The sequence below is a fragment of the Elephantulus edwardii genome, unplaced genomic scaffold, assembly GCF_000299155.1.
Source record: "Elephantulus edwardii isolate Elephantulus edwardi_28Jun2011 unplaced genomic scaffold, EleEdw1.0 scaffold00383, whole genome shotgun sequence".
NCBI lineage: Eukaryota > Metazoa > Chordata > Mammalia > Macroscelidea > Macroscelididae > Elephantulus > Elephantulus edwardii.
Window position 1 is genome coordinate 941,144 of NW_006400133.1, and position 8,413 is coordinate 949,556.

The window sequence follows — 8,413 nt, forward strand, 5'->3', positions numbered from 1 at the left end:
AGGTGCTAAAACCTAACTTAATTAACACGTCAAATTCTGAGAAATGCCATTTTAGTCATCCCCAGGACCCCTATAGAAAGGAAACCCTCCAAACTGCCTGTGCACACCTTTTAAGTCCTTTCTGCATGCCATGTGGCTCAGTCACTCGGCGTCCCTCTCAGACCATGCAATAAAGGCCTGTTCATTTCTTGGGACCAATTTCTTTCTTTGTTTTTCTCCCTCGTGTCCTCACACTCTTTCTTTTTTTTTTTTTTTTTAAATCTAACAACTATACTTCAGAATAAACTGTTGGAGAATCGCAATTTTAACAGTCAAAACCAGGGCAGGTGGGACAGAACATCAATTACTCCTGTGTAAGTATAAGTTGAGTCTAAAGAAAATGAAAACAAATTTACAAGGACCAAAACACAACCTAGAATCTATTCCACTTGAATTTAAGAATTGTAATAGTTTTTCCTTGAAACTAGAAGATACTGAAAATTGGTTGCACGAGGATGGTGAAGACCAGCCAAAGCAAGTTTATGTGGATAAATTAGCTGAGTTGAAAAATCTGGGTCAACCTATTAAGGCATGCTTCCAGGAATCTGAAGAAAGACCAAAATTATTTGAAGAACTAGGGAAACAAATCCAACAGTACATGAAAGTAACCACTTCTTTCAAAAACAAGGAGGACCAGTATGAGCATTTGGATGCTGCTGATATGATGAAAGTGGAAAAAAGCACAAATGAGGCTATGGAGTGGATGAACAACAAGTTAAATCTGCAGAACAAACAGAGTCTGAGCATGGATCCAGTTATCAAGGCAAAAGAGATTGACTCTAAAGTTAAGGAGTTGATAAATGTCTGTAGTCCTATTATTTCAAAGCCCAAACCCAAAGTGGAACCTCTGAAGGAGGAGCAAAAAAAATGCAGAGCAGAATGGACCAGTGGATGGACAAGGAGACAGTCCAGGGCCGCAGGCTGCGGAGCAGGGGGCAGACACAGCTGTGCCTTCAGATGCCAACAAGAAGCTTCCTGAAATGGACATTGATTGATTCGAACACTTGTTTATATTAAAACAGACTATTATAAAGCAAAAAAAGAAAGAAAAAAAAGAAGGAAAAAAAATCATCTCCAAAGCAGGTTTGAGACATTGAACACTAATGCTCAAAGACCAGAGGAGTTGTGTGTTGACATAAAAGCTATCATCCATGAAAACAGCTAAAGCTAATTATAAAGAAAGACAAAAAAGATTTAAATATGACAGAAGGGACTCTGAAAATTGCTTTAGAGGAAGGAGCCAAAGGGAAGCAAAAGAGCTCTGCTGAAGCAAAAGAGCTGAACAGAATATTTCAAAGGGCAGCTTGAGAAGACAAAGCAAAATATTTTATTGCAATATGCAAAGATTTTGACTAAGAGAATAAATTCTCCTAGTTCTTATTTATTTATTTATTGTTCCATTTTCACATATATAGGAAGCACCATAACTTGGGTCAATCATAGCTTCTTCAAACTAATGTCATTGCTGTTTGGCACTTTGTAGAGATTCTTTTAGGCAGATTTTCTCAGTGTAACAAATGATTTTATGTTTGACTTGCAGCTTCCATTGATGTTGATTGTGGATTGTGAATTCCAGTGACATTAAATTCTTGACAAATCCACTCCTTTAATTATGTATTAGGATGTTGCTTATTGACTCATAGTTTTTGTTTTTTCGTGTTTAAATATAATCAATACTTCAGTCTCTGGTCTTCATCAATAAGTACTTCAAGTTATCTTCAGTTACTAGAGGCAAAGCTGTGCCATATGTGTATGCAGACTGTTTGAGAATTCTTCCACCAATCTTGATATTACATACTTCTTTGTATAGAGAAGCTTCTTGCATTATTTCCTCAGCATATAGATTGGATAGGTATAATGAAGGGATATCATCTTGTTACAAACCTTTTATGATATTAAACCTTCTGTTCAAACAAATATGTCTTGGTTCATATTTAGGTTCCACATGAGAACAGTTATGTGTTCTTGCATTCCTATCTCCAGTGTTACTTCTGCCACCACAACTAAACACGGCTGTAAAGTAATTTCTATGTCATAGCAACTCTCCATTCGTGCTTCTGTGGTTGTAAATCTTCAAAGTGGGAGACTGTTCATCTCTCTCCCTTAGAGCAGCTGGTTGATTCAAACACCTGACTTTTCAGTTTGCAGCTAGCACCAAACCACCGGAGTAATCACCACCCATCAGAGCTACTTTCAGTTACTGTTGTTAATATGTGTCCTCAAGTCGATTCATAGGGATCCTGTGAAGAGCAGGCCTGAACACGGCCCTGTCCTGTGTCATCCTCACCATCTCTAATATACTTGAGCCCATTGCTTCAGTCACTGTGTCAATTCATCTCATTGAGAGTCTTTCTCTCTTTTACTAACTGAAACTGGCAATGACTTCATCTTTCTTGGATCCACAATCAATACACTTGGTATCAGCAGTCATGCGATCAGAAGACTTACTGCACTAGGAAAGTCTGCAATCAAGGACCTCTCCAAATTACTGAGGAGCAATGATGAAAGGTACACCTGATTCAGGCCATTTACTTTTTAATCATTTACTATGCTGCTAAGAACAAACTGCTATAACTTGTAGAAGATGCAGTCAGAGTACTTCTTCAGGGCAAAGATGACAGAGCTTCATCTCACAAACTTTGGGTATATTGCAATGAGAGGCTGTTCATTGGAGAGAGACATGCTGGGGAAGGTGGAGAGACAATAAAAGAGAGGAAGAACCTCAACCAGATGAACTGACACAATAACTGCAGCAATGAGCTCAAGTATATTAGAAATTTTAAGGATAACACAAGATCTGACAGGAAGCAAATCTATTCATAGTATTGCTATGAGTCATACTTGACTCGACAGTGCCTAACAACAACCACACTTTTCAAGCAGTGTGTCACTTTCCAAGAACTACCGTCTCCTAAAAAACATGATCCTTCTCTCCAAGGAGCACTCTGGCTGCATTCTTCCAACACAGACTTCTTTGTTCTTTTGGTAGTTCATGGAATATTCAGTACTCTTCTCCAATACCGCAACTCCAAGATTTTCTTTTCCCTTCTTTCATTCTTAGTCAATGTCTAACTTTCATATGCATAAGAAGTAATTGAAAAAGTCATGGCTTGACTCAGACACTCATTAGTCTTCAAACTGACATCATTGCTATTCAGCATGTTGAAGAGATTCCTGACTCCTGACTTCCCCAACTCAACACAAATTTTGATTTCTTAGCTACTGTTGCAATACTGTTCATTGTGGATCCAAATAGCATGAGACTTTTAACCACTTCAATCTTCTCTCCATCTATCATCATGTAACCTGCTGGTCCAGTGATAAGAGTTTTTGCTTTCTTAATGTTGAGATGTAATCCATATATAAAGCTGTAGTCTTTGCCTTCTGTAATACGTGTCTTAGATTCTGCTCTCTTTAAGTGAGTAAAGTTATCTCTTCTGCATACCACAGAAGGTTGTTGATAAGTCCTCTGATAACTCTTGGGTTCTTTCCATTGACTTAGTTGTTTTCTTACTTATTTTAAAAATTAAAGACTAATAAAAATATTTTTTAAGATAATGAACACCAAAAATAAAATAAAATTGATTTAACCATTTGTTAGTTCAATGGAACAGAACATCCTTCAGAGAAATTAGGACAGAATGTTAAATATTTTTGGCAAACACTTTTCCATGGATCTCTCTTATTTAAAGTTCCATTTGTCAGTGTATATTTTTAAGATCTTTGTATCACTAGTATCTTTGGAACATAGTACCTCCCTTTATAGAATATGTTTCAATGATACACTTAAAAGCACTCAAATGGATAGTGTGACCTTTTGGAACAATGGGTAGATTTACTTTTAGTATTACACCATAAAAGATTCTTTTTCTGCAGGACAAGTGTTATTTATTTATGTCTACTGTAAAGTATGTAATAAAGGTATTGTTTCACTCTGATTCAAAGGAAAGACATTTTTAAAACTTTTCCCAGTTAAAATAATAGTTTCTGAAATCCTGGGTTCCTCTTCTGTAAAGAATTGTATAAACTGCGCAGGTATTGTTCTGTCTGCTTTCCATCATCTTATGACCTTAGTTTTCTTTTGCTAAATATTATGTATGTACATTTTTTTACTGTTGAATATCTAAATATTATGAGTGTAACAGTAGCTGAGTTTTAATCAAATCTTCTATAAATTTAAATATTTTCTGTTTATGTATATTAAGGATCTCTGGTAACATGTTGTGATTCTAACCAAAAGGTCAATGTATTGAAACATACAGTTCTCTATGAGGAAAGATGAGCAGTGCCCTTCCTTAAAGAATTACAGCCTCAGAAATCCAAAGAAGTTTGCTATGACTTAGACTCAGCTCACTCACAGAAGACTTGTGGTTGCTTTATATGTATTTTCATTTAAAAGAGGGATATTGAAATCATCGACAATACTTGTAGAACTATAATTTCACCTTATAGCTATTTATCCCAGTTGACATTTCCTTGCTACTTTCCCTGTTCTTTTGATGAAGTAAATTCTCTCCTCATCTTCCTGATGAAGAAAAAAGTAACTTCTTTATCCCTGGCAATTTTTTTTTTCTCAAAAAAGTTACTTTCTGATACGAACTTAACCACTTCAGTTTCCATACATTAGTTGTTTCTGTATTAATGTAAGTTAATATTTTTATAATTAAAGATAATATCTTTTGAGCATTTAGTTTGGTTTTTCTTTTTAATAGTTAATCTGAAGATTTTTTCTTGAAAAGATAGTTTAGTTTAAATTTAAAGTAATAATAGATACTTTCAGATTTAAAAAATATTTTTTTGACTCTCCTTGCTTTGCATTTTACTATTATCCCTTTACTAGAATATTTTGAATTATTTTCCTGTTTACTTAGTGGACTTCATTATATACATTTTTAAGCACCCTACTGTTAAAATGAAGAGTTGGCAAATCAAATACCTATCCAGAAGATTTGAATGCAAAAGACCTGATGATCTATTCCCTTAAAGGCCCACTAAACACAATTGGAAAGCTTTACTCTGTTCTGTGAGCCAAAAATGTACTTAGTGGCAAATAAACTACAACACAGAACACAAACAAAGAGAACATACAAATACCAAATTTTTTACATTCTAATTTTTTATAGTTTTGATTATTTTGTTATATCCTTTTTGTATGTTTGTTTTGTTCTAACAGATAATCATTGTAGTGCATATGTTTAAGATGTGTGTCAGAAGCAGTGACAATGGCTTTTGATAGCATAGTGTTCAGAGCTACTATACTTATAGTGTACTCATAGGTCACCGAGTCACAGGCGCCTCGATGTTACATAACAATATATTTAACCATACATTACGTTATAGTGTTACATACCATCTAGTTGAAGCTGACTCATAGTTGAATCTCCAGCAGATTGTCAGCACACAATAACTAGAGTATAAAACTAGAGAAATGTAAAGATATTTACTATACCAGCAAATAAAGTTTCTAGAATAACAATATTGGACTATATTTGTTGTTGTTGTGTACTGTTGAGTAAGAACCAACCCATAGCTAATCCTCCAGTGGTTTGTCAGAGGTAGTAAATCACACGAGGAGAGATTGTCCATCCTTCTGCAGAGCAGCTGGTGGATCCAAACCATGTGTGCCTTTGGGATTGCAGCACAGTTTCTTACCCCTAGACTACCAGAGCTCTCCAGAATATCTTTAGGAAAGGTTAAAGAGCATGAATATATGTAAAATTCTGATTTAGTGAAATAATGAAAAATTATGTTTGTTAGTATTTTAATTTTTTAAAATGTTAATTTTTTTAAATTTTTGCTTTACAGATAATTTTTAAAAGATAGCTTAATATCTGGAAATGAATTAAGGATAATATGGTGTACAAATAGATTATGGTCAAAATTACTATCTTCCGGATGATAGATCTTACCAGGATCTTTTGTGCTTTATTGCCTATGCGAGGGCATTCGACTGTGTGGATTATAACATATTAGAGCTAATGTTAAGAAGAATGGGAATGGCAGAATACTTAATTGTGCTCATGCAAAAAAAAAAAAAACTAGATCAAGAAACTGTTGTTCGAACAAAACAAGGGAACACTGCATGGTTTAAAATCAAGAAAAGTATGTGACAGAGATGTATTCTCTGTTCATACCTATTCAATCTGTATGTTGAACAAATCATTTGAGAATCTGGACTCTATGAAGAAGAACGTGGGATCAGAACCTTGCTTATTCAACATGAAGCACTTGCTGCAGAAAATCAAAGACTACAACTTTCAATTTGAATTACATCACAATATCAAGAAAACAATAAATGTAACCACTGGACCAATAGATAACATCATGTTAGATGGAGAAAAGATTGGAATTATTAAATTTTTCTTATTATTTAGATCCACATCAAAACTCATTATACAGCATTAAGGAGATGAGGCACTGTATTGCATAAGGAAATTATTAATAATGACCAATGATGTCAGTTTGAAGAGTAAATTACACAGTTTCAGGTTTTTTCAGTCATTTGCTATGCATCTGAAAGATTGCCAGTGAATAAGGGTGACTGGAGGAGAGGTGATATCTTTGAACTCTGGTGGTGGAGAACAGAGAATAAACATGTATCTTGGGTAAAGTGCAGCCAGAATTCTTAGAGGAAAAGATGACACAGCTTCATCTCACATATTTTGGGCATATTGTTAAGAAAGTGTTTCTAAGACATATTCAAATACCTCATGGGCGAGAGTTGCTGGCGTTGGAGGCTAAAGACCATAGTCTCAGGAGACATCTAGATCAATTGGTATAACATTGTTCATAAAGATAATATTCTACACCCTAGTTTTGGGATTAGCACCTAGGATCTTAAAAGTAATATATCTCTTTTCATTTAGAATAAAAAAAACAACAACAATGAAGGAGCCTAAAGATTCGAGAAAGTTTTAGTCCATAGGAGCAGTAGCCAGCAAAACCCCACAACCCTTTCAAAACTAAGACCAGAAGAATTAGAGGAAGTCCAGTTCTCACTACCAACCACTCTAACCAGGACACAATAGAAAGTCTTGGTTAAAAGGTTAAAAAAATATAAACTCAGATCTGTTTTTCAAAAAGTATAGACTTACTTAAATTGGCAGAGACTGGAGTCCCCAATACTATCACTCTAAGACATCCTGTTAACCTGGAACCAAAACCACTCCCAGAGGTCATCTTTCAGCTAAGTAATAGATTAGTCCATAAAATTAATAATAATAATAATAAGACTCAGAAAGAGTATTCTCTTTAGATATGAAACCAAATGGGCAACGTTTGTTCAAAAGCAGAGATGAGAAGGGAGGAAGGGACAGGGAAATTGGAGGAATGGAAAGAGAGAGGGAAGGCAAGATGGAAATGGATTTCATGCTGACACTTTGAAGGGACAGCAACCAAGTCATGGAACCACTGCTGTATAAATTGTTGAAAGGATGTCAATTACTGAACTGTTGTGTCAACTTCGATGCCAAACACATAAAATGTCAAAATAAAACAACAACAAAAACATGGGTGTGCATGTGTCTATATGTGCTCCAGCTATGATTTCTTTCTTTTTTTAATTTTTTTTATTTTATTATTTTTGTGTGAGTGTACTGTCAAATCACATCTGACTGGTACAGGAGGAGATTGTCCCTCCTTCCCCGGCAGAGCATCTGGTGGATTAGAACCATGTGCCTCTGGGATTGTAGTTGCAGCTTCTTACCACTAGGCCACCAGAGCTCCCCCCAGCTATGATTTCTTTAGGTTATAGTCCGAATAGTGGCAAGCTCAGTCAAATGGTATTTCTGCTTGAAACTTTATGAGAAACCACAAGCTTGTCTTCCATTGTGTTTGTACCATTTTACATTCCCATCAACAGAGTACCTAAGGTCTGATTTGCCCCGAATCCTCACTGGCATTTGTTGTTTGATATCCTGTTACACTTTGTTGTTGCTGATGGTATGAAATGGCATCTCATTGTTTTGATTTGCATGTAATAACTAGGGATTTTTCACATTTTCTGATGCATTTGTTGGTATATATAAAAAATATTTCAAAACACTATTACAAGGAACAAAAATTACTTAGGCAGAAGAATGTGTAATGTCCCTGTATAGGAAGACTCACTATCATGAAAATGACAATTCTGCCTAAAACAATCTACAAGTCCAATGCAATCCCAATACATATTTCAATGCCATTCTTTAAAGAGATCGAAAAAGCAATTTTCAATTTAATCCGGAAAGGAAAGAGACTCCAAATAAACAAGGCAGTATTGAAAACACAAAACAAAACACTGTAGGAGGCATCATACTTTCTGATTTCAAAGACTATTCTCTCTCTCTCTAGAGAAAGAGATAGGTAGATAGATAGATAGATAGATAGATAGATA

General features: G+C 35.2%; 1 pseudogene across 1 annotated transcript; it reads left to right on the forward strand.

Moving 5' to 3' along the window:
- The first annotated feature begins 379 nt into the window (after positions 1-379).
- On the forward strand, positions 380-1,068 carry LOC102847052 (annotated as a pseudogene). Its single transcript, XR_439036.1, has one exon. The product of XR_439036.1 is annotated as a heat shock 70 kDa protein 4-like (transcript).
- Positions 1,069-8,413: the final 7,345 nt, after the last annotated feature.